This window comes from Passer montanus, unplaced genomic scaffold (assembly GCF_014805655.1).
Source record: "Passer montanus isolate IOZ18808 unplaced genomic scaffold, ASM1480565v1 scaffold15, whole genome shotgun sequence".
In the NCBI taxonomy this organism is placed as follows: Eukaryota; Metazoa; Chordata; class Aves; order Passeriformes; family Passeridae; genus Passer; species Passer montanus.
This window is the reverse complement of record NW_024362051.1, coordinates 2139544-2166702: the sequence shown is the minus strand read 5'-3', so window position 1 is coordinate 2166702 and position 27159 is coordinate 2139544. Positions and strand designations below refer to the sequence as shown.

Genomic DNA, 27159 nt, shown 5'->3' with positions numbered 1-27159 from the left:
TTTTGGAGATAATTACAAACTGGCCAGAGGGTGAAAACTTTGGTCTCACTGATGAAGAAGAACAAGGACAAGTGACACGTGCTGAAGAAGCTCCACCACCCAACCATCTATCAGCACAGGAAACACGCTGTGCTCTTTTCACTGATGGTTCCTGTCTCATCGTAGGGATGAACTGGAAGTGGAAAGCAGCCGTATGGAGGCCCACAAACAGGATGCACAAGCTACTGAAGGAGAAGGTGGATCAAGTCATCTTGCTGAGCTCAAGGCTGTTCAGCTGTCCCTGGACATAGCTGAGAGAGAGAAGTGGCCAAAGCTCTACCTTTAAACTGATTTGTGGATAGTAGCCAATGCTCTGTGGGGCTGGCTGGAAAGGTGGAAAGAGGCTAATTGGCAGCATAGGGGAAAATCAATTTGGGCTACTGAGGCAGAGAAGTTCTCCAGACTGTGGCTTTTCTTTTACTTGGAGCTGCTTGGCCCGGCTCTGGACTGAAAACCCAGAAAAACACCGGGAGCTCACACCTGTGGCACACTGGGGCCTGGGTCAGGCATTTTCCAGGACAGGAGGGACTGACAAGAGACTGAGACAAAAAGGACTTTCTGAATTTGCCATCTCTTCAGAACAGTGAGAGGTTTTATTGTTTACTATTATTAATTTTTTATGCTTGTGAATACTTTGCTTGTTAAATAAACAGGTTTTTTCCACTTTTCTCCAAGGAAATCTTTTCCCAAACCAGTTAGGGGAGGGGCCACTTGAATCTGCTTTCTAGCAGGACCCCTTTGGAAGTTTCTTCCCAGATTTATCCTAAATCAGGACAGAAGTGCTACTGGATATAGAGGAATATTTATGCAATTAAAATGTTCAGATGTCAATCACTGGAGGGCTAATCATTGAAGTTGTGCAGTTCAGTTTTTTTTACATTCAGTACTATTCTTCCTAAAGAGATTTGTATTTGGTTTAAAGTATTTGTTTTAAAGTAATAAATCCTTGAGAACAGCTTAAATACAAGAGGCAACTTAGCTGCATATGACTGAAATGATCGTGAGTATGCCTTGTCCCCTAAATTCAGGAATTTTTTTTTTTTATTATTCATTTGATAAGAAAAAGGTGAAATTTTGAGTGTTATGACACTTGTGGTAGTCTCCATTCATTTATACCTCTGATCACCATTACACTCAAAGTGGTCTTGCCAGACTCCAAGGGAGGATTAGCTGCCACTTCAAAGATTCTTTCTTATTACTTTTTCAGAAATTTAAACAAAGTATCCAGATGTAAACAGCTCTTTGTCCACACAAAGCTACAGCTGCACAAGGCTCTTTCCCTTGGATCCATTAAGATGTTATAAACAAAGCAGCAAAACACAACCTAACAAACTTTTTTAGCCTTGCGTGTCCACTGCTCCCTGAAGGTCCTGCCTCAGGGCCTCCTGGCACGTAGGCCCAACCAGTCATTTTCCTGTTACCTCTTTCATCAGATTACTTTTGTTCTGAACCTCTCTTCAAGACCACCTTGCCTACAGAAATCTTCCCTGCAGTTTTTTCTAAGTAATATTCTTCCTTTTTGTGTTGTACCTGTTGTTGTTGCTCCCCTGTTTCACCAAGAGGTGGTTGCATTTTAATGTCAGGTTTCATGATCCTTTGATGTAGCAGAGCAGCAGACAGTTTGCAAAGCAGTTAGCTTGAATCTCAGTTTGAAACATCATATTAAAAGTATTTACAGTTCATGTTTAACTGAAAGACATAACAGAAACCTTAGACAATTTTAAAGGCAATTACTTTAAATGAATTACTGATTATGTCTAACTGACATTCTAGTTTCCTGAAAATGTCAGAAGGGTCTAAATTTTAAAGAAAGAAAAAAGCAATCCAAATTTACAGCATGACATGTTCTTTATTTTTTTTTCTGTTATAGTGAAAGAACAAAATCAAAATATGTGAAAATGAAGAATGATAAGACTTCAGTATAAATATTTCACAAGTTACATAAACAGTTGCTAGAATGGCAATCTGCTCATATTTTATGCCTTGTAGTAATTTTTTTGTTAGATGGTTTCTAACCAATAGAAGAAAAATAACAATAGGAAAAATTGCAGAGGGCTAATTCATCTGCTTTTATAAGTGCATTGCTGTTTCTGGAGTTGTATGAAATGTATCCCCTAGTAAAAGGGATAACACTAAAGATCAGTTACTCAGTATTAGAATAGCACAATTACTAGGCCTTTCTGTCAGCCTTGTGGGGGCAAAAATACTGCTGCCTGTTACATATGCAATTTAGTGTGGATTAAATGGGAATAAAAAAGCTTTACCAGTATCACTGTTCTTTACCATAGAAACACTGTGTCATGAAACACAGCTAACATTGAAGCACACAGATAAATATTCCCCTTGGTCTATTTTCTCTTTAAAACCTGGTGTTAAAGCAATGTTCGTTTTACTTGCAGTTGCTCTCAAGTGTGGGTAAATATGATTAGTATGTGGTATAAAAATCAGAACCATTGCCTGGACAGCCTGTCCATTATCCATGAGGCACTCAGGAGTCTGAGGTACCAATGTTTGTGCCCCTCTTGCTGGCAGAGCAAGGGCTGCAGGGCCAGGCTGAGCCCAGCAGTGCTGACAAGGGTAATAAACACTTAGAGCAGAGCCACTGAAGGCAGCCCTCACTGGCTGCTGACAGCACTGAGCTGCTGATGAGTAGTGTTTGTTTGCTTTTTTCCTGTGGACAAAATGAATCTTCAGGATTAATTTGTAGTTGTGTTTTTATATATAATTACGAAGTGATATGACTGCTTGGTTTATTCAAATGTACATTTTTCATTTCTGTTTAAAATTGATTTTAAATTTGTGATCCCACAAAGAGAGATATTGAGCTTGAGATACCTATTGCTGTGTGGAACACAACATTTGGGTACTTGATTTACAAGGCACCCAGCTACACACTTGAGAGCATAGTTCATATGAGAAGGGGAGAAGAAATCAGTTTTACATTTCCTGTCCTGAGTTGTTACTGTGTAAGGGAGATAAATTAACTCCATGTGAATTTTGGCAGTGTTTTAATGTTCTTCTAGAGACTTACTGAGGACAACACATTGTGATGGAAGTATAGAGTAATTTCATATATTTTTAAGATCTTTGCAAAGAAAAGAATATATTTTTTATTTTCTCTGAAGCTGAATGGAAGTTTGAAGAGTTTAGCACTTAGAACTGGTCAAGGGGAAAAAGGCAGTTAGCTAAAATGCAAGCAATTCTGAAAAGGGAGTTCTTTTCTGGCATTACTGGCTTCAAACGATTTGCCCTCTGAGAGGAACTTAGTTTGATGTAGCTACTTTGATAAAAACTGAATAGAATATAAAAGAAAAAATAAAAAACAATTCTGAAGGTGTGCTGCAAAGACTTCCTTTTCTCCTTTTTTTTTTGTGATAGTATTTTATTTTTCATATGAGAAGCGTCTACAATTTTTTTCAAATGTTATTTCAAGAATTCAAAATCAGTTGACTGCGTGATGTCAAAGGCTGGGTTTCCAACAGCTGGATATGTTCCTTAGGATGTTGTCAAAAACTCAGCCTCTGACCTTTTACTTTCACAGCTCATTAGAGATATGTATTTATTTACTGTACATTGCCTAGTTAGCTTTGGGTTTTGCATCTTTTCAAGCTGTGCTACACAGAACTCAGGACAAATAAAACAAAACCTGTGGTAGTGCACATGGGTACTCTCATTGCTGGCCAGGCCAGTTTAAGGGGACACTGCTGGATTCCCCAGTGATGGGCTGGATGCTTTCATTATAATGATAAAGAGACATATATGCATATATTAATTTATTCACTACTGCAATTGATGTAGTTCTGATTAAAAAGCCTTAAAATTGTTTCCAAAACCCAACTGTTCTAATTATACTTATCTAATATTTGGAATAGCCTATTTACAAAACTGAGGTAACTGCTTAAAGGACACTTTCACCATAGATGAGCTCAGCCTCCACTGACACTCTTGCCCCATAGCTCAGCTGCATTTATTCTGTTCAGTTTTAGGGACAAACCCAGCTTACTTAGCTGGAATACATTATACTGGTCTATGTGGAAAAAGCAAAGTCCATGCAAAGCATTCTCCAGTTTTTCATAATTACAGTAGCTGCTTATCCAAAGGGCAAACTGTCCACAGAAGATGCAGATCAAATGCTCTCTCTTCCAATTGACATTTAACTTTATATTTTAGCAGCTATGCACTTTCCATATGATACATTTTTATATGACATGTACACAAGAAAATAAAAAGACATTTTTGTGAGCCACCAATATTCTGCTGCCTTAGAAACACTTTGAGAGAGGAGGCTGAAGCAAATCTAAAGAAAAAAATCAAAAGATCTGAAGCATGTGCATCCATAATGGTATTTTTTGAAATTTTTCCCCACAAGATAAAATTGAGTACAGAGTTGTCAGGCTTTTTATATTTATCAGTTTAAGAGCCAAAAAATAGGAGAGATTAGAAAAAAATGACTAATTTGTTTAAAAATTGTGATATCCAATGAACTGCAATATAGTAATAACGAGTAAAAAGTTCTAACAAGTTTCTGGCAAGCTTTGAATGAACAGATCTTCCTTCAACGGTGTCTGTAATATATAAAAAAATCTTTAGAAAAGCTTCAGTATTCATGGGGTTTTTCTATAGTTCAGTCCATTAGATGCCATGCAAAGAAAATTTTTTGTATCTTGCTCTCAGATTCAGCTCTTTAGCTATCAGCATGACAGATATCTGATTTTTGGTTTATATTTTTTACTGACAGTGACTGTAATCATAGAATAATAGAATGGTTTGGGTTGCAAGGAACCTTCAAGATCTAACCATGTAATATGCAAAACCACTCACTTGTGGTTAATGTCTGCAGATTTTTTTATGCATATTTGGTGAAGATACAGAACAAACTCGATACTTAGCTCTATTCAGGATGAATTTATTAAAACCAACAAGCATCTTCTTACTCTCTATTACAGGTCATCCAAACAGTCTTTTTATTTTACCCCTTTTATTCTTGGTCAAGCTGGAAGAACCTGTTACAATTAAAAGAATTAACCAAAAGAGAAGTTTTTCTAATGGGTGTCATCAGGCTCTAAAAACGCAGAAATACAAAATTTTTACAATTTATGGTAATTCTGTATCTAAGTAGTGGAAGTATTGTGGAAAACCGCAGAGCAGAACTTCTTTAGTGACAATGAGTTATTGTAACTGGTGCCAGCCTGGGAGCCTGTGAATCCATGAAGAGTGAGGGTGACTTGAGGATTAGAGGAAGTGAGGAAATGGAAAAGGACCAAACCATGAGAAATTATAAAACTGAGCACAGGCATCACCCTTTTGTGAGTAGCTTCCCTTCTACTTCACTAAGAACTTTCTCTTTTAAAATGTTTCAGAAGAACATTGTGAAAAAGTTTTCCTTTTGCGCCCCAAATTGTTTGATATTAATTTGAGCATTTATTCCCAGGAGACTACAAGATATTATTAGGTAGCTGGTAGGGCAAACTAAGCAGTTTTTCACTGAGTCTTTGTGTGCTGTTGTTCCTCTTGAGCCAGAAACTTTCTATCAATGAAGAATCATTTTTGCTACAGTTTTTGAACAGCAGACAGGAATTTACTGGGGGGATTAAAGAAGTAGTCCTGTCTTGTTCCTCACATTAGCATTGCAGAATATGGAACATGCTCAGAGTCACACAAAGTCATTTCTCAATACCTGAATCACTATCACAGCAAGGTTCTGGTTTATCACTAGAGTTCTTAGATGCTCTGGCAATACAAATAATAACCACACAAAAATTGTATCTTTTATTAAATGTCATTCTAAATAGGCACTTCAATTAAGTGAGGAATAAGGAAAGACATCTTTCATCTTCTTCCTTATATTGCCGGTAAAATGCAAACCACAGTTTAAAGAATAGAACTGAATATGTCAATCTTTCATATCATCTTCCTGCTCAAGTGATTCTAGAAATGACTGTTTAAATTAAGGAAATAGGTTTTACCTGTCACCCACCCCTAGCCCCTCTTGCTGTTCCTATAGATTTTTTCTTTTCCTTTTTCTCCGTATACTTGATTGAAAAACCAACTGTGTTTCTGCCTTTTTATATTCCAGGATTCTTTGACTCTTTACAAATGCCAGCAGTCACACAGCTGTGAAAGAATCTTTTGATATTCACATTTTTTTGTAATATAGAATTCAAATTTATTTTCACTCTATCTTTCATGCTTCTCAGGCTTTAAATCCTGTAGAGAAAAAATATAGATGTGAACATGGAAGAAAAAAAAATCACTAGTTTGAACTTAAGACTGTAGCCAACTCAAGCAGTGAGAATTATTTCATTTCAGCAGAGGTGTGTGTGCATCTGTGACGAGGGAGATAGATGAAAGGAGATGAAAGTGGAGGGAGAAGATCTGTGTATGTACATGTGTCAGAATGTGCACATATTTTTATATATATTCTTCAGAATGTGCCTAAACATATAGCCCATGTGAAGCAGTCCTGTGCCTGATATGAATAACACATATGGGAGATATTTGGCAAAATTAATAATTTAACTTTGGTCTTCTATATCTACAAGGCATTTTTACTTTATAAAAAAAGTAAAAAAAAAAAAAGGAGTAGCTACAACTGTTTCTATTTTTTTTCCTGTACTTTCAGATTCTTAATATTTGATTATTTCCCTGACCAGTAAGTTGTTTTTGTTGTGGTTTTGAAGATGTCTGTCTCAGGCTTGCAGCTCCTAACTGGTGACTGTTTTGGGGAAAGGAGCTCTTTTTTAATAGTCTTTCTCTCTGTGCTGACATGCATTCCAGTTTCCAATTTCTAGAGCACAAGGATGCTTTGTAAGGAGTAGAGCTGATACTGATTTACAGCATCTCACTGTGAGGTAACAGAAAAGTTTCTACCACTCCTGTTTTAAGTGCAGTATAAGTTGAAATCATCAGTATAGAATCACAACAAGAACATTACACAAAACCTACTGGCTGTACTTTCCATCACATGAGCTTGCCATGATATTTAGACCTTTACATTCACTGAAACTTGTAATTTAAAGAGGAAAAAGCATTCCAGTTTCATATCACTATGTTTCAGGATTTTACAGCGTAGAAGGGTTCCCAAATGAGTATTTCAGGTGACAGATGACTTTATTGTGCCCCTTCCAAACAGCATCAGTATCCAGTGTTCTGCAGAGGATTTTCTACCAGAGGCAGTGTTATGATCCTATTATTGAGAAATGCCTTTGTCCAAATTAAAGTAGTCACAGCCCATGAAGAAATTATGGCTGAGGTACAGTATTTTTTTATAATAATTTGTCTGGTTTTGTTTGGAAACAGCATCAAATTGTCCCGTGTGCATTGTCAGCTTGAAGGGAAACACAGGACAGGTATTACCTTTCTTAACTAAGCACTCAGGCTTGTATCATTTCTTTTAAGCCCCATAAGAGTTGAAAGGGGAGATGGAACCTAGGACAGCTTCTGAGAATGAAACAAAAATTGCAAGAACAGCTTTGCACTGAAAAATAGTTAGTGATACACATAAGATGTTTCTACAGGCATATCTAAGGATAGGTGGCACAGTGTAAGGAAATAGGTGTGCACTAAGAGTGGGAAATTCTTTTCTTTCTGGAGCGGTTGATATAACACACAGCGCTTCTCACACAAAATGATATTGAGTCTTTTATAGCAAGGACTAAGTGTTACTCCACCTTTGATGGCAAAATATGCATTAAAAGAGAGAAATTATTAAAAGATAGAAATCATTTTCCAGGTAAGTGACTCTATGTGCACTGTAACACTACAATTCTTTAAAAGCACTTTAAGGAGGGAAGTTAAATTAATGGTTTGAGAAAACAGTGCTTTTGTCTGGGGTGGGAAAAAGCCTAATTTCCTGAGTGCAATCCTTCAGTGATTCCAGCATCAATAACATGGTTTGTCACCTCCTGCAAATAAAAATAATTAAATTGTTCTTGGATTATGCAGAGTTAATCTGAGTTTTTCAATCTCTATGGGCACTGAAAGAAGTCATGTTTGCTGCAATACTATTAGTAGTTAAAGGAAATAAGTGGAAGCATATAAAATCTGACAGTAAAAAACCTAATTTTTATTGCTATATCTTGTAGAAAAACTCTTAGCAGGTCACATAAGAAAAAAAAAATACATTACTTTATGGAACAGTCTCTAATTATCTAATATTCAAAAGTATACATTACATTTAAATTAGATAGGAGAAAAAAAACTTTTATAATGAGGGTGGTGAGACACTGAAACAGTTTGTGTTGAGAAGTTGTGGCTGCCCCATCCCTGGAAGTGTTCAGGACCAGGTTGAAGGGGACTTGGAGCAACCTGGGTAGTGGAAGGTGTCCCTGCCCATGGCAGGGGTGGAGCAAGATGATCTTTAAATCTGCTTTTAACCTAAGGCATGTAATGATTCTAAGTTGGTTATGTGTTTTCACTACTACTAGGAATTTCTGTGGTAACAGCCACTAGAGTTGGTCAAAGTACTGCAGGGTTTTGGGGTTGTTTGAGGGGTGGTTTTGGTTTGGGGTTTTTTACTGCTTTAAATAGGAATAATAAAATATGTGATTTTCATTACTTAAAAAATCTTTAACAAAAGAGCTCTGCAGGACTACTTGGTTTATCCTGAAGTCATAATAGTCTTTCTTGCAAGTGTGTCACTCATGGGCAGGTTTTATTAATCTTGCAATGGACCGATCTATATCTAAGTTTTTAACCTCCATTAAATTTCAATTCATAAATCCCAAACTCTAGCTAATTTTCTTAGAATTAATAAAAAAAATATGAAATTATACACCATTAAACTTTCTTCACTTGAATTTCAATTAAAAAAAAAAACAAACACACACACACAAAAAAAACCCAAAAACACAAAAACAAACCCCCCCAAAAAAAAACCAAAAAGCTTACACTTCTTTTTAGTATTTTTGCCTTTTGCACAGTGCAGTAAGTTTGGTTTCTGGGCAAATTGGTGCAAATTGCCTTGTTCCCCCTCTCTAAGACTATCACCCTTTGAAGCAGGGGTTCCATCCCTGCATATAACACAGAACATGAGTCAGCTGAGGTGCCCATAGCCTTGAGGGGGAAACAATTGTATTATTCTCTGGTGCAAAACACAAGGAATGAGGAGAGGGGTGTCCCACTCCCCACTTGTGGGGGATAGAATGTAAGAGAATACAGACAGTGAAAAAGGCAATCTCACCCCTGAAAATTACAGCTGTACTAATTACCAAAGATTAAGAACAGGCCTGCCCTTAATAGGCCGCAGCTGTGTCCAATAAAGATGAGGGCTATAAAAGAGTGGATTAGCTGGTTGAGAAGAGAGCTGGAGTTTTGGCTGTGCTGTGAGGAGCTGCATGTGAGGAATCACTGAGGAGAGATGGCTGTCCAATAAAGATGAGGGCTATAAAAGAGTGGGTTAGCTGGTTGAGAAGAGAGCTGGATTTGTTGGTTGTGCTGTGAGGAGCTGTGTGTGAGGAATCACTGAGGAAAGATGGAGCTTTTGTGGTAAGGTGACAGCACCCACTGATGTTGTGTTTATAGCAACAATGTCAAAGGCCTTGTGCTGAAACCCCGGGTGTTTGGGAGCACGTTATTACTGGCAATACTTCTGAATCTGAAAAATGTGTATATTTCATGAGCATGCACATTTTTTACTCTTCTGTGTAGGTCAGCCAAGATCCACCTTTTAGGCCCTCCTTCTGTCTGTCCTCAATATCCAATGTACGTGTTTCCCTTTCTGGCAACTTTCTATCAGCTTCCCAGTCCTTGTATTTAAACCTTATCTCCAGCAGTGCTATGGTGGCAGAATGTCAGTGCTCCTCTTACCTCCAGGTGCACTATCTGGTTTTTGGTTGGTGTGTGTAAAACTCAAATCTCAAGTTGGAATGATTTAGATACTTGAAATCAGGAAGGAAAGTTTTGTCAGGTCAGACTGATAAAAACACATAGAGATTGGAATGGGAGCAATGTTTTCTTCCTATCTGGATGGTTACTACATTTTCTATGATTATCTGGGATTTTGCCCCATTTTGTAATACTTCAGGGATGTTCTTGCCTTTTTTTTTTCCCCTACCATGCTGTAAAATAATCTTAACTGTAGTTTTTTAACTTGACTTGAACATTGTTATAAGGCATGAGGAAAGGTGTGGAGCTGCAAAGCATTAATGCTACAGAGGGCCAGTCTGTGCAACATTTTGGACTGAGTATTTACTGTTTGTCTTCATTGTTGTCTAAGGGGACTGATTTCAATAATTCAGGTGGCTCTCTCTGGTTCTGTCTTTATATGCTCTTAATATATGCTCTTAACCTCTCTACATTTAAGCATACCAAGACTATTGGTACCTCTGATAGGTTTTCAGACTACTCCATTCCTTATTTTTTCCTTTATAAATAAAAAAAATTGCTTATTTTGGTCAAATTTGCTAATTATGTATGCTATATGCATTTCTTACCTAATGTCTTGCTGAGGCCAAAATGAATGTTAAGTCATTGTGACAGAAGATGCCTAGCAGATAGCACAAAAGCACTTTAAAACTTAAAAATTCTGAAGCAATAGAAGAATCTGTTCCCCCTTAGTCATCAGTACTTCCTGGTTGTATAGTACATGGTTAAGTACAACATGGCTAAGAAATACCTTTCTTGTCTAAAATATTTGTCTGATCCATCATTTCCAGCTGTCTGCTATCTTATCTTTTGACCCCTCAGTCACACTGCTAATAGGATTTTTATAAACCAGCACAGCAGTGAACTTCATAGCTCAACAGATTAGTTCATGTGCTTTCATCTCTGGAACCTGGTTCAAACTCAGAACTGACCAAGTGTGCCATAATCCTCCTTTGGGCAGTCTCACTGAAAAAGGGAGTAAGGACTATACTATCTTCTGGAGCTCAGCTGGAAGCTGGACCCCACACAAGTATTATTGCCTAACCTGGACTTTCTTTTTTTTTTTTTTTTTTAAGGTATCAGGCAAGCTTTGCAATTAACTTGTTTTTCCTAAGTCTCTACAAATACTAACTATGGTCTATCAGAAATTAACAGACCTACAGAGAACTTATGGTTTAAAAATTTTTTATTTTGAAATCTAATGAAATCAAAATCTTAGGTTAGCCAGGACAAATATTTCAAAGGATGGTTTTGCTTGATTTCAAATTTGAAGTCTTCTATTTTTAAACTTTTTTATGGAAAGTGAATGTAATTATATTTATTAAAAAAATGCAGTGTCAAATTGTTGATTCGCAAGTCAAGCCTCAACTCAAGTTGTCGTGTTTAGCCAGTTACAGTATAGCCAGGAAGGGTATGGATAAGACTTGAGAAGTGTGGCTGTATTCTTTCATTGCTGGTTTCACTTGCAGAAGACCAGAGAACAGAAATGGGCTTTTATTGTTTTGGTGAATCCTGAGATCTCCTGTCAGGGTTTTGATACCATTGCAGTACAGGATCAGGAGGAAGCTCCTTGCCCAGTTGCTGTATTTTACTGCCAGAATAAATATTTTGGCAGCCCTTTGCAGAAATATGAAGTCAATTTTTTTTTTGCACAACACCAGTAAATGCTTAGGACAAGTCAGCTACAAGCAGCTACTGACAGGGAGCCGTGATGTGATCTCTGTGCAGAAGGAATTTGTCCTGAGGCAAGTGACCATAACTGGGGGAGTGGACTTACCTACTGGTGTGAAATGTGAGGTAAACAGAGCTGGTTTTCTGTTTCTTCATGAATCTTAGGAGAAAATAATAGTTTCCTGGGTTTATTGTGGGTTTTTTGTTGTTTATTTTTTTAATGCTTCTGACTATCTTTCTGTGCTCTCCTGAATAGGAGAGTTGAAATATAAATTTCCTGTACTTAGTTCTTACTAATGCACAATTAATTTTTTTTTAAATTTCTTTCCCACACTGTAGTGATAATAATGGCAGTACTTGGATTTTTTAAAAATAAATTATAAAATAAGAATAAAGCATTATGTAGCTTCTCCTCCTCCTATATAGAAGGGCTAGTTATTTATACAATGACTTCAGAAAAGCTGTTTCAGTTCCAGCTTTAAATGTTAATGCTAGTCTAGTGATCTGGCTCTGCAAGCTGTTCCATAGGCCAGTTCTGCATCTGTTGGAATAGACAGAATCCTGCATGGAGATGGGAACTTCACACATATGGATACCTTTGCAGAACACAGATAGCAAGTCTTGCAAAGGTTATCCTTGCCAAATGTTCTTGTATTTATTGTGACAGTGTCTTTGTTGAATTCATTGAATGCAACTCCTCTTCCACCATCCATTTGATTTGCAAATGAATTCTCTTTGACTGTATTCACACCCCTTCTGTATTTGCTTTCCAACAGTATTCCAGCAAATTACTTTACTGGCAGGAACACTTAGGGAGCCAGCCAATTTTAAGTATTGCAAGAATATTCACAAAACCCAAAATTCTCATTCATAACTTCACACAGAGTTTTAAGACAAGCCTAATGTCAAAAAAGATAATCAGTGTATCACTGAGCATGAACAGTTCTTGTAGCTTATGTTTGTGGTCAAAACAGCTAAACTTGGAGTTTCAAATTACTGTTATGAATGGCCTGGGTGCATGCTGCAGATCAAGAGTTGTGGGTAGAAATGACATTTACAATTACCTGAAGAATTTTTTACAATCTCTGAAGAGAAGATCTGAAAAGAAAATATTTGTTTAAATTATTGTAATTTATCTGCTTGAACCTAATGTGTTAGAAAATAGTAGAAATGGACAGCAGAGTTGTAGAGATCCTTACATTTCTTTCTTTTGCAGTGGATAAAAACACAATGTTTAATATTCAATGATAGTGAGCTGTGGATATTATAATACAGTTTTGTTGCTTCTCCAATTCGCCACATTTTTATTGTAGCCAGATGTGAAGACTTGAATATAAAAATATTGTCTATTTCTTTAAATAGTTAAATATACCTTCCACAGTCATTGATGTGACTAAAAATTAAACCAGTGAAGTTATTTCCACTTTCAAGACCTCTTTGTCTGGAAATGCTGTAAAGATGGTATAGTGTTCCAGGGAGTGTTTGGAAGCAACCAACAACCATGAGTACATGCATACAGCCCTGTGTATATCTGTGGAGGTTAAAATTCTTTAATAAAATTCATATTAGGGTTTCTTTAAAGGAAAATATATCTGGACATATGTATCTAATTTTTATTTTGAACATTTTCTGGTTCCTGTCCAACTTTCCCCTTTATCTCCTGCATACCAGCTTCCAGGTATCTGTCTCCTGATGGTAGAGATGTGTGGAGGATTAGTGTCTTGATTGGCAGGTTGGCTAACATTACAGTTCTGTTCATATGGAGCTTTCCTTCAAGTTCTAAAAAACCACCACAGGCAGCCCAGGAAAAAATTCTGTTTCCTTTGTTGCCAAACAGCACATACAACTTTAAATTCCAAGTGAGCCTGAATTGGGATATCTTTATATAGTTCACATATCAATAGAGATAGAATTATGGATGAAATAATATTTTTTGTCTTCCTGCTCAATTATTTAAAGGAATGGCAAGCTGTAACTCACAGGAATGACAGAAAGCTTTTGGGTCATCGATTATATCTTATACTGCTAAATTAATAGATCAGGGTCCTTCTCAATATATAGAAAGAGGAGCATTGTTTTTCAGGATCTAATCTATTCTATAACACTCAGTCTGTGTGTGGCTGCAGACACATGAAGTATAGAGGGAAGGAAAAGCTATTTAGAGCTGGGCTTGCCCATATGTTTCTTCATTGTACCCTTCAAAGCAGATCCAATAGTAGAAACAACTGTATAAAATAGGAGTTTAGACATCTATCATGAGCAAAACTTTTAGGATTATTTCCTTTTCATAAACCACATTTACTTTGCTCCCAAGAGGGGGGAAAAACCCCAGTGACTGTCAGACTTAACACATTCCCAGACTTTTCCATATACTGGTGCCAGCCAGGCACTGACCCCGCTCAGGCCAAGGATCAAATGGCACAGCAGGGCTTCTCTAATACTTCCTCAACAATACAGGAGCGTCCCTGTAATACATGACAATGGTTTGAATGAATATCTTGAAGGCAAAACTGTTTCTTCAACAACTGTTGGGATTAGGATGTACAGCAGCCAGGCTGTGGTATGATTATAAAGGAGCTCTGTGGTTTGTATCTGACTTGCAGGTGAATTATGAGTGCCTTGCTTTTGTGCAAATGAATGCATTTAACACAAAGCTAAAAACAAGGATTGTCACTGAGGTCTGCAGACATTCTGATGTGAGGGCTGAAATACAGTACTGTGTGATTATGAGAGCACTTCAGAATCAGCGACTTGCATTCTCTTATTTGGATCAGAAACAAAAAGTACTGCTCAGTACAAAAAGCTTTTACCCTCATTCCACAAGTCTAAATCTATCCTTTCTGTAATACCATTACATTTTCTACTGTACAACTTCAACACAGCTGTCCCTAACTTAAATCACATCTACTACATCATGTTTTCAATTTTAGGTCTTAAAATTAGAAAATGCCATCTCCCTTGACCATTCTGTTCAAGAGAATAAAATAATTTCATCACACTTGTCCATGGAGGGGTTTTTCCTAAGCAAATTATTTGTTTAACGTATTTTCAGTTTTCCCCTCAGCAAAAGTATTCTGTAAGCCCTGTGCTAAAATACAAGAACAAAAGGAACAAAATTCAGAAAATTTCTTATCTATGAGCATCTGAGTTAGGTAATTTGTTGTTTCTTAGTTTGCCTTCAAATATATTAATTTCTAGTAATTTCACTGTGGTTGCGTTAGTTTCCATATTAATTCTTACTTTTGTGCAGTTATTTTTAGCTCTATGGTCTCAATGGCTCTTCTGCTGGTACCTTCCTTATCAGACAGAGTTCTCAAGTTGAATAGTGTGGGAAAGCCAACAGAGCTTCTGTTCTGACTTTATTGTAACCAGTCTGTTCCTATTCACTTTTGAGTTTCCTTTGAGAAGAAAAATTCTGCAGTTTGGATGGTGTTATTTTGAGGTCTTTCACCTGAATCTCACTGCTGCCTAATTTGTGAGAGTTCAAGGAGGACTGCATATTATTTATACACTTTATATTGTCAGAAACCTGCCTTAATTTGTAAGACTGATAACTGAAATAAACCAAGATCCAAAGTGGAAAGTGGTTCTTTTAACAGAGACTCCCTTAGGAGTTGCTTTTAGCAAAATTCCATTAACCTTATCTTTGCAATGTCTTTTCCAAATTGCTTTTTTGCAGGTGGCAATTGCAGTGAAGCTCTTTGTGAATGAGAGCTTCTAACACAGATTTGGTCAGGAAAGCCCTGTGCCTCTTGCACCTCTATCATTGACTCCTGATTCTTGTTTCTATCAGCTCTGCTGCTCACTCAGAATTCACCTCAAAAGTCTCCTTTAGGACAAGGAGAGTAATTCAAGAAACAAAGGCATCTCATTGTGCAACAAGTTTTTCTTATTCTCAAACCTGTTTGGATGTGAGCCACCACCCCTCTGAGCGGTTAAGTGATTTCTCAAATCTGTTACAGGAGCAAAAATTATATCAAAATATTTGATATGCTTAGATTGCAAAGTGACCAGAAAAGAACATAAAACTAAAAGTCAGCTTAACTGCAACTTCAGCCAGAATGGATGCACATTCTCCTCCATCGAATCCAGTCTTATTAAATTGCTAATATTTGATTAATTTTAATGACCTTTATGCACTTTCCGTGCCTTTTGCAATCTGCAAATTATGAGGTGACTGCAGCTTTATCTTGGTCCCATAAGAGATGATCCACTGTTTCTCTCAATAACTTAATCAGAGCTGTCATTCAGGACTGGAGCAGGAAGTATTGCTGGTAGGAAACTGAAAACTTGCAAAATACTGCGGTAGTCCAAAGTATTCCCTTGCTAATTTTTCTAATTAAATCGTTGTGCAAAAATTGTCAAGTGATTTGAATCCTAAGGGAAGATTTGCTGTTTTTTTTCTGAGATAGTCCTACCAACAGCTGACCCTTAGAGCACTCATAAATCAGAATCTTGCATGAGGTGCAATTTAAGATTTGTTATTTTGAAGTTGCATCAAATAATTGATCAGAAATTGTAACTGGGATTATAGAACAAGATCAGGAATTAAATTTAGCAAATAATTGCAAAAATAATTGAAGTTACAAATCCTGAAAACTAAGAAATATTTCCTTTGAATGCTCAGAGAGATGAGACTGGTGGCTTTGATTAGGATTAACAGTACGAGATGGGGGAACAAAGAGAACGGAGTAGTTTTGGATTTACAATTATGACATATAACCTATTTCAAGAAAGAAAACAAAATTTTCCAAACCTTGTAAAGGTAGAATTTAAGATAAAAATTTTATTTCAATTTCAAAGACTTCAATTTCTGAGAAGTACTTTGATAATTTATAAATTATCAACTAGTAAAACCTTGGGTGTCACAGCAGATCTTTGAGGTTGTTATTTGAGCACATTGTGTGTGCCTGCTGAAGTTCTTATTGAACCTGTTGTTTGTCCATTCATTAAGACAGCATTTAAGTGGAATTAATTCCTAGCTTTGTGGAGGCAAAAAAAAAAAATCAGCAATTTTTATTTTCTTAATTAAAAATTATCTCGGCTTCTGATCTTTTGAAAAATAAAAATGCTGCAAATATAGCAATTTTTAATTTTTTTAAACGTTTCCTAGGGTCCTGTTAGCAGTGATCTAATCCTACTTTCGCTGAAAACTCAGGGACTCTGACTGCTTCTGTGAATGAGACTAATTTGGGCTCACTGCTAGAGATCTGTGGAACACAGAGACAGTGCCACTGCTCAGTACTGGTAAATTGCTTGGATTTCATTTAAAACAGTCTAAGGGAAATTCATCCTGTGTGTTAATCCAATGTTTTCAGAATTACATATACATAAAAAAACGACCCCAGAAGACATGAAGTGAGAAGGCAGATATTGTACAAAGCATGGTACAAATCAGTTTTTCTCCCATTTCATTCCTCATGGAATGGTATATATTAGGTGGATTTCTGCCCTTATTGAGTTCAGGGGCGAAATTATAAATTTTATGGATATGGAAAAAAAACTCTCAAACCCTAGCACAGACTGTTCAGTTACATGGTATCAGCATTTATTCTCAAAATTACTTCCATTCCCTTTTATTCATCTGTCACCAATTTTTAATGTTTCAGGCTTGTTTATTTGACTTGAAGTGTAACTTGTTAAACAGTCTAAGTGCTCTTAATATTTTTTGTTTATAGAACTTGAACCGAAATTGAATTAGTGAAATTCAAACTAAATATTTATAACTCGCTGAACCATTGTTAGTTACACTCTCTAAACAAGAGTAAGGAACAATTAGGATATTCTTGCAAAATATTCTGAACTTGATAAAACCGCACTTTCAGAAAGAAAATTGTTCTTCCAAAACATGAAACTGTTCTCATCTCACAAATGCTTATTTAACTACATCTGGCTCCATGTAATTTGAAACTAGAATGAAATCTAGAGGGTGCACTATATCCCAGAATTTCTGCATGACTACTTCTGTGCAGTTAACAAGGTTGGGCAGCTCTGTGTATAATTCATGGCTACTCAGAGGGTATCTTGGGTCTTCAAGTACAGCTTCATTGTGCAGAATTCAGATTTAGGGTTTGTTGTGGGAAACAGCACTCAGCTCACTGCTGTGGTGCTGTGAACAGAGCAGGGTTCCTGTTGCTGATGGAAGAAATAAGCAACTGTAAGTAAAGATCTTGGTTGGAGTAGCCTTTGGCCTCCAGAGGTGATCTAAGGTGTAAACACTGTTTGTCAGAGGATGTTGTGATTAATAATTGCTGTCTGCAAAAGAAAAATCTTGTGACAGAGAAAATCTGGAAAAATAGGATGCATTGGGATACATATTAAATATGTATTAAATGGGCTAATTTCTCATTCCTGTAATTGAAATGCTTATGGAGAATCTAATTAACCTTTCAAACGCTGATTCCCAAGTATTTTTGGCATCAAGAGTTATTTCTTGAGGAAAACATCAGATGCCAGCACCAAAACGTTTTGCTTTCTATTTATTTCATGTATCTCTCTGGAAAAGCTTCAATTAAGTGTCAGAAATTAAATAATATGCTGTGCTTGTGACTGTGGCCTGATCGAGCAAATTTCATTGTCAGACCTTTGCTGAAGGGTCCTGAGGGCCTTTAGCCATTTCACAGAGATGGTTGGGTTGGGCTGATGCCTTGAGAAGGCTGACCTAGAACAGAGACTAGATGGAGTTAAAGAATAAAGTAGGGATTTATTGGAAGGCCTCAATAGATCCACCTTGGACAGCACAAGAGCCCAGCCAGGGCTACACCCCAAATGGACCCAAAATGGTCTCAAAAAAGAATGATCAGGGCTTCTGACACTTCTATAAGTTCTGGTCCATTTTCATATTGTAGTTAATTGTCCAAATATAGCTTTAGATTAAGTCTCATCCTTCTTGTTTTTCTCTCTTCAGTCCATGATGTTTATGCTCTTGGGTCTGAGATTTGGATCATTTGTCCTTGGTCCCCTATTTGTCTCCCTACTCTGTGAAGAGAGCTCACCATCCCTAATATGAAGCTCAGAACTGCACACTAAAGCAGTACAGAATCTGAAAAATATAAAAGCTAAAACCTGAAGGACCAGGGATGGGTTGTTTCTGTTCCTTCATCTGCTGTTTGCTATTATTTGGAGCATCACTAAAGTGCAGCAGCTGAGTCAGCCCACTCCAAGCCCCCCTGGCCTCCAGAGCCCGGGGTTCTCTGTGTTCCCAGTCCCATGGGAGGGAGGAGTACCAAGCTGAGCAGGACTGACCTGCCTGTGCTGCAGCAGGGTTTGTACCTCACATTTTCCTCTCCCTTCTTTCACTATTAGGGAATTGGATGATGAGCTCAAGTGGCATGGGTTTCCCTGAGTTTTGATGGATGATTATGATTTAAAGTTGATGGGAAATCAGGTGAGAGCTGCATTTCAATTAAAAAGAATTCATTACCATTAGGGTCATGAATAGTAATAAGTAAGTTTAACATACCCCAGGTTTTCTCCCTGTGCTGTATAGAGGAGAAAATACATTTTAACTGGTTAGAAGTGTTCAAATATGTCATTTCAAAATATTGCTATTGTGTAGAACTTAGCAAGTGAAAAATACTTGATTGGCCTACATTTAATGAGGCAAAGTCTCAAATCAAAAGAAAGGAAATTACCAGACCTTCTAGAGACTTCCATCTGCTTTCATCATTGGACTGTATGCTTTGAGGAGAAAAGCCAATCCTTAGGATCTCTTGGCACTTAAGTGGTTAAATTGTCCCTTTGGATCTTGCAGAACAGTATCAGTCATCTCATGTTAAGGGAAAAAAATGTCTAATCTTTGACAGAAATGAATTACCTCATATGGGACAGCTACATTTTGTCTGATGCTTGTTGTCAGCTTTCACTGGGAGATGAGTAACTAAGAAATAGATTTCATCAAGTTCTGAGATGGGAGGAAATGAAATCTTAGCAAAGAAAACAAGTTATGCCTCCAAAATGGATTGTACAAGCGAAAAAGATCTATCAGGTGAAACCCGAATGTTAAAATAATTTGCCCAAAGATGACTTATGCAGTGCTGGGGAGACAGAAAAGGGTGAAGGGCCCTAATATTCCTAGTTTATCAAAGGCCTCTTTAAGTCATCTGGGTCTGCTGCTTGTCATTTTTTGCTGTCCTTGTTCTGTTGTGGTTTGGTTTTGTTTTTAATCCCCATTTGTCGATGCTACACTTTTATGAAGCTCAAGTGAGCTGCCTGTTCACTTCTCCCATCAATCTTTGACACAAATTTAATGATTGTGTTATAGCATATCCAGCTTTGCATGTAGTTTCCCTTCTGATGATCTCTTTTTTCAGAAGAGCATTTCCTGTGTCACTAAGAAAGGGAAACTTGGAATCTGTTTCCTGGCAGATCAATAGTTCAGGTGCACTGAGGTGTGGTCTTTTTCCACAACTCATTTTAGGCAGAGTGGAAAAAACAGAAAAATGGACAGGTCTCTGCTAATTTGGTCCGATCCAAAAATGTCAGTTTACAGAAGCTTTCTCATTATTTTCCTGCCACTGTCTTTTCTCCTAGCAATAATTTCCATTCTTTCAGCCACAAGGCCAGTCAAAAGTAATTAAACAAAGAACCTAAACTGATTTATTACAATTAAAAAATTATTACAAGTGAACAGTCTGAGTTTAGTTTTTACTTTTCTGCTTGATTTCACCACTCCTTGATAAAGTGTTTTTGGCTTTTCTGTGACCTCTGAAAAATGCAGCAAAATGGAGACTGGGACTTGATTCAGAGAGCTTGGTAATACATTATCCCAGTTCAACAAACACCAAATCTGTGAATAAAATGTAGCACTTCTGTGACTGAGGCTGTCTCTTCTTAAATGTGAAATATATAAGGCAAGGACAGTGTTTAAAAACATCAAAAGAAGTTAGTGCTTATACATTTTTCAAAATGTGTCATTTTAATACCCAGTAAATAAGCTGGGGTTTTTTGAACATTGTAGTCTCTCCCCACAATGTGAAACAAGCTGTAAATTGAGCAGAACTGTTGTTGTATGGTTGGTTTGTTTGTTTTTCTATCAGGTGTGAAGTTTGTACTTTAAATGAATAAAGAAGCCTGGTAAAAGACATATATTGGAGTTATGTGGAATTGATGTGAATTAGAGTTCAGGGTTTTTTGTTTCTTAAGTTCTGAATGTACAGCCAAAACTATAACTAATACTCATTTATTGTCTTGCTGCTTTTAAGATTTTGTTTTGCTAAAAGTGGTCTTGGAATCACATTAGTTATTTTCAGCTCAAATTATATTGCACTTACAGAAAATGCACATACTGAGGAAGTTAATTTTTCTCTCTCCTAAAGCACGATTGGAATCTTTAAATGACCTTAGTGTTTCCAGTCAGCTGGTCACAGAGGGATAAAAGCATGGATAACATTGGTGGTTGTCCTGTTTTACTGACTGTTCTCTTCCCTGAAGGGAACAGGTGCTTCTGGCTGAAATGTCAGACTAGAAATGAGTGGTTAAAATTGCTCCTTTTTTTGCTTTTTCTTGCAAACAATTTTCAGGATTATTGCTCATCAAGACAGAAGTAATTTTGATTTATTTATAGGCTAAGAAAAACAAATAAGACTGTTTCCACCAAGATTGCCAGGTAGTGAAACAAAAAATACAAGTTACATCATAGTTTGCATTTCTTGAGTGTAGCTACCACTGCAGGAAAATTACATTACTTAAGTCACCATGTAAAATAATTGATGCATAACTCCCAAAATGTAAATTAAAGTCAGTCATGTTGAAACCAGTGCTGTGCTGGAATCCAGGAGAACTATATTGTAAAGCAGCTTTGTGTTGTATTCAGATCATGCTGTCAGATGGGTGTTTTGGTGCCTGTTAGTATCTGGCTTGTTTTAGGGAAGACCTGCAGAGTATTTGAGGTTCTTGGTCATGACCTAATGGGACCTTATTGCACCTGAAAACATTGATCTTCAGAAGATGTTCTCTCAGTGCAGCCTGTGGAAGGAGCAATTTCTCATTGTCATAGTTGGCTACTCCTGTCCATTAAGGCACCAAAAATACACTGTAAATTGAGAGCTTTGGACTGTGCACGGTCTGTGATTGCTGTAGTTAATGGAGGTTGTTGTGGTGTTCTTTGTTTTCCATCTTGCTTCCTGGCTCTTTTAGAGGTTGAGTGTTTTTTTTCATGTTTCTCTTGTGCTGTCTATTTAGGTAGGCACGTTCACCTACTGACACGTTATGAGTGTTTCATTATTTGATGTTCACTGTCTTTTCACACTCCCAACACCTGTCAGACACACCTTGTAATAGGAAGGAACAATGTAAAGGATATGCTTGAATCTGCACTTGGTTGGACTCCTGCTTGTGCCCTGTCATTGACAAGCAATTATACCTGTGCAGCTGCTACAATATCCCCAGGCATAAAATCTGACTGAGCTGTGCTTCTCTTTCTCTACATAAATACAACAAATATAATAAATACCAAGTATTCTTACCACAGAAGTTCTCACAGGTGGCAGGGTCTGTGGAAAGTGCTAAAGAGCTCAGACTGGGGACAGTTTGCACAGAATGTGAATGGGTGGTTCCAGTTCTGCTTTCTGAGCTCTGCATACCCCAAACAGTGAATTGCTGCTTACTGCAGGAACTGTGATGCTGTAGAAAAGACTCCTGCAGTCAGTGTCCGGTGCTGTGAGAAATGCTGGTAAGTGTTTGAGTAAGTCAAAAGGATTTTATTTTTGAAACTACTGTAGAGTAGGCCCTTGATAAAATCAGCCATTAGCAGATGACATCTGTAAAATCTGATGGGTTAATACCTATGCCCAGTTTGCAGCTGTTTAGGAAGAGTGGGCTGAAAACCACCAAACTGTTTGTTAGGTACCTCCATCTGCCAGGCAGCTGAGGAAAAAACTGAGGGAAAGGGATTCTGATACTGCTCAAGTGAGAGAAATGCCAAATGAAATAGTGACAGCTAAATGAATTGTAGTTTCTGAAACTAAAATATTGAGTAGCTCAAGTGTTTGAAATGAGTAAAAAAACTTAGGTATTTTGATAACACTCATGGGGGAGACCCTGTAATTAATGTAGTTACTCTGAGCAGCTCTTGCAACTCAAGCTAGCACATGGATATGATGTGGGTTTTCTGTGTTGCTTATGGAATATTTGTCCATGTTACCCATACTGCAACTCTGAATGAGAACTCGAGTGTTGTTCTGCATGGCTGTGTTACAAGACTCTCAAAGGCCCTTGTATTTAAAGGCAGAATTATTATTTTAAGCCAGTCTGGAAGATTGAAATCCATAAAAGCCATTAGACTGATTATCATCCTGTAACACTGTCAAAAATCATGTTAATTGGTGAGCACAAGCCATCCTCTGCTAACAGCTTTTCTCTTTAATTGAATTTTTGCCAAATCGGTGTCATTGAGATTCTCTAATGGACATTTTTCCTCCTAGGGTGTTTTTTGCTTAGATGTATGGAATAGGACTGTGTTTTATTGTGTATTGTTTATCTGCTTCAGAAAGACTGCAGGTTTTCAAGTGATTAGCAAAGCTGCTGGTAGCAATTGAGAAACTGATACCCAGAAATTTCTCATGAATGGTGCTACTCCTCTGATGCCAATATCTGCTAGTTTCTGGATGCTCTTTGTTGTTTCTTCACTGCTGGCTTCTTCCCATTTATTTTAGTTTTTTCTTTTATTATACATTTAGGGGCAGAGATGGGAGAGAAAGGTAATCAGTTGCCCAGCTGTGTCTCCCCTCTATGGATTGTAACTAAAAGAGGTGTTACTCAGGCAAATACCTCATAATCCTTAGATCAAATTTGCTACCTCTCCAGCTGCTGGGTTTTGTTTGTTTGGTGTTCTGTGTGAGGGGTTTTGTTGGCTTTTCCTTTGTTTGATGTTTTTTTTATTTGTTCTTTAAGTGGGTTATCCTATCAACTTTTTTAATCTGAACCTTTTGCAAGTAGATCCCAAAGGCATAGCTTTTGAGATAGCTGGAGCACATTCTGTCACAACTTTCATTATCAAGTTATTTTCCCCAAATTTGAAGGGGTTTTGGCCATAGTTTTGAGAACTGATTTACTTTGTGGGTCGTTTGTGTTGATCTGGATGTACAGCATCTCCCTGTCTGTGGTTGGAAATTTAATTATTTAATACAAGTTTTTGCTTCTAATATGAAAAAGGAGGATCTCTCTGGAATACTTTGTATTTTCCTTCATTTCAGGTAGTTTTCCCTAAAAAGCCTTGGGAAATCATTACTTTCACTGAACGTGTAGATCAATCCCATTGGACACAAAGTCTGTTTTCACTTGCCAGGTAGCTCTTGCATTTGTTTCTTTGTTGGTTCATTCATATAAATTCCAGGACTGGGAATTGATCACCCCTTCAGGACAGATTACATATGGATGTGGAGGGACAATGAATAGTTATAGTGTAAATGTCTGCCATTTTAATTTCAGTACTTCCAAAGAACCCTCCAATATCTAGAGATGCATGGCCTGGAGAAGAAAATGCTCTCAGAGATGTGGAAATTATTTATGTTGGTATTTTAGTCCCTTGCTTGAAACAGATAAAGAAGTACACAGATTTTCAGGAAATAAGACTTGACATTTATTCTGGTTTGATTTTGCAGGATATGTGGCTGTTTCACTTTTGTAATTGTGAATCAGATAGAGTTAGATGATAATCATTGTCAAATTGTATCATTTTCTCTTCTGGTCCATGTCAATGCCTTTAGCTGTAGACTTTTGATCTAGAAGTAGCATCATGTGACCTCATGTAGTAAATCCTGCATGTCTTTTAAAACAGGGGATAGAGTCTTTTTAAACAGGATCAGACCAATTTAACATTAATTTTAATATCTGTCAGTTTAATTATAGTGAAACACAGCTCTATGCTATTGCAGATTGTCCCTTTTTACAGGCTCTGCAAATTAGGTTTGAAATTTTTTTTTATTCTTCTCTTGGTTTCAATATCCCTATTTTTTTCCCCGAGAAAAAGAGTACCCATAGGTGTACTCTAAATATAGTAGTATTTTTAGTAATATTTTTAGTAAATAACTTTACTAAAAATAACTTCAGAAAGTTTCTGAAAAACAAACAAGTTTATTTCATGCCTGTTTAAATAAATAAATGCCACCACATGGCTTTTATTGAAGCACTCTCTCTAGCTCTAATGCATTCATCATGCAGCTGCTCACTCTCCGAAACGGTGTTGACTTGTCCTCTTTGTTGCTTTTGTTAAGGTGATGACCTGCTAAATGCTACCAGTTTCCTTGCTGTTAACAGCGTTTTCCTGCAGAGTTTAGTGGGATGTAAATGCTGTTGTATCCACTGCTGGTACCATCTTTATGATAAGCTGGCATTAGTATGAGGGATGCCCCTCGCACAGCAAATAAGGCCACACTTCTGGTTGTGAAATAAGGTCCTTGGATTCCTGTTGTTGAATAAATGTATGTGTTTATTATGTATGAATAAAAAAGCATAAATTATCATTTTTCCTTTTAATGAGTACTTCAGGATGGAAAAATATGCATTCCTGTAGACAACCTTATATTCACTTAGGATAAAACACACAGAAAATATTTGTCTTAACGAGAAGGCTTTGAAACTGCCTAAAAAGGCTTTGAAATGCCTTTCTAGACCCTATGTATTTTATGAAGTTGTTTTTAAGACTAAAAAGTAGTTTCAACTATCAAAGCTAACATAATGCTAACTTTTAAACTTTTTTGGTGCAAACTAGTTAATTGCTATTTTAAACCAACACCTATCTATTCATTTTACTACAGTCTTTAAGTGACTGAACTAAAGGAATGAAATGAACCAGTTGGTGTATCATGATACTTTCTTTAAACACTTCCTGATTGTGATTTAATTATATAATTAAGCAATGATTTTCATTATCATGATGATAAAACATAAATATTTTAAATTCTGCTAACTTGTTCTACATGTATAATTTTGCTGTGTGACAAGCTGGTGTTTTGTAACAAGAGAGAATTTGTGTTCATAGTAGTAAATAAGAACACTTCTGAACAGCAGGGGAGCTGTGCTGTGTTAGTGAAAGCTGCACCAATGTCACTTAGCCAGTCCTGGAGGAACTGTGAGCAAGGCCAGGTCTTCAGAGCAGCTGCACCAAACAAACTGCCCCAAGTCACTGACCCCTGCTGCACTCTGCTCTCACTGGAGCTATGGAATGGGTGTCAAACCTAACCCTTAAAATGTGCTGGGCACAACCAGCAACAGACCCAAACTGCACAGGAGGTGATTGAATTGTACCTTCTGCTGTCCATTGCTGTGTGTTTCAGTTGTTACATATGGTAAAGATTCTTTTTTAGTCTTTTTTTACTCCTAAACAACTCTTGTCAAGCTGCAGATCTGCTTTACTTTCACTGATTATGGTGAGGTTTCTGTGGCTCATTTTCAGCCTGTGCTCCATTTCCAGTGTGTGCCCCATGTCCTGTGACTCCTGTGCCTGTGGTCCCCTGCCCACCCAGTGTCTGCAGAGCTCAGGGTCTCAGCCTTGTGTTTCTCACCTTTCTGGTTCAGCTATTGCCATCTGAAATGGACCCACCTGGGCACCTTCTCTCCCACAGTGTTAGGTCACTGTCCTGGCTGTTAGACCTGCTCCTGAGCTGTGTTTGCTCGCAGGCAGATCAGGGCTAAAGATTTCCCATCTATGAATTCCCAGGGAATTCATCCTGGCAGAGGATCTCGGTTTGAGTGCAGGTTTGCATAACCTTCACTTTCCTTGAAAGGCAGGTTTGAGATGCAGATCTGTGTGAGGGAAAACCATGCAAAGTGCTCTGCAAGCACAGATTTTCTGGTAGAGGCAGAGAAATGAGGTGTGTGCTGTGGCAATGGTATCACTAATCATAAAGGAGATATATTTACATCTGTTAGAGTTGTGTGCTTGGAGGTTTTTTCATCAACCTATTAACAATAGCATGAATGATTTCTTTAAAGACCTCTAAGACAAATTGGTTTTGCAGAACTTTCTAGCAGCTGAGTGCCCACCAACTCTTATCACTAAAAAGATTTGCAAGTCTACTGGCAATTAAATTATACAAAAAAAAAAATTAATGCACCTACCATTGGCAGACTTTTGACTGTTTTGCAAGTAGTGTTTTGTGAATGCCTGTATGACCCTTCTATTAAGCAGCTACCTGTGTTCAATAGCAAAAGAGATTTTGAATGTTTCACAGCAGGTGAAATGATTTAACCCGGAGCAGAATAATTGCTTTTCTTAAAAAGGGCACACACCTTTCCTGTGGACATTTTTGCCAAATATAATTATGGCTGTTAAAATGCAAAGCAATTTTTTAAAACAAAATTACATTTCTGAAATATTCAAGTAAAAGAATGAAGTGATTCTTTTGAGCGTAATAATTCAGCCCTTTAGTGTGTAAATGGCATTCACACTCAAGAAAAAGGCAAATCTGATTTCATGTTATCAAGCATCTGAAGAAGACTTAATTGATGGAGTCCCTTTAAACTCCTTGCCACTGCTGTCCCTCCATCTGCAAGAGGGCCCTGAGCAATCATTTTCATGACCTGAACATTTTCTTCTTGCAAAACAAGAAGTAGCACTGAAGTCTGTTAGCATTTATGGAAACA

At 37.3% G+C, this 27159-nt stretch overlaps 1 long non-coding RNA gene across 1 annotated transcript in view; it reads left to right on the top strand.

The window, feature by feature from the left end:
• The first annotated feature begins 9348 nt into the window (after positions 1–9348).
• LOC120498710 overlaps positions 9349–27159 on the top strand; it is a 59668-nt gene continuing 41857 nt past the window's right edge. The window contains exons 1-2 of the long non-coding RNA XR_005626714.1: positions 9349–9403; positions 9518–9525. This is a non-coding gene — a long non-coding RNA (uncharacterized LOC120498710). The remainder of the gene's footprint in view (positions 9404–9517; positions 9526–27159) is intronic.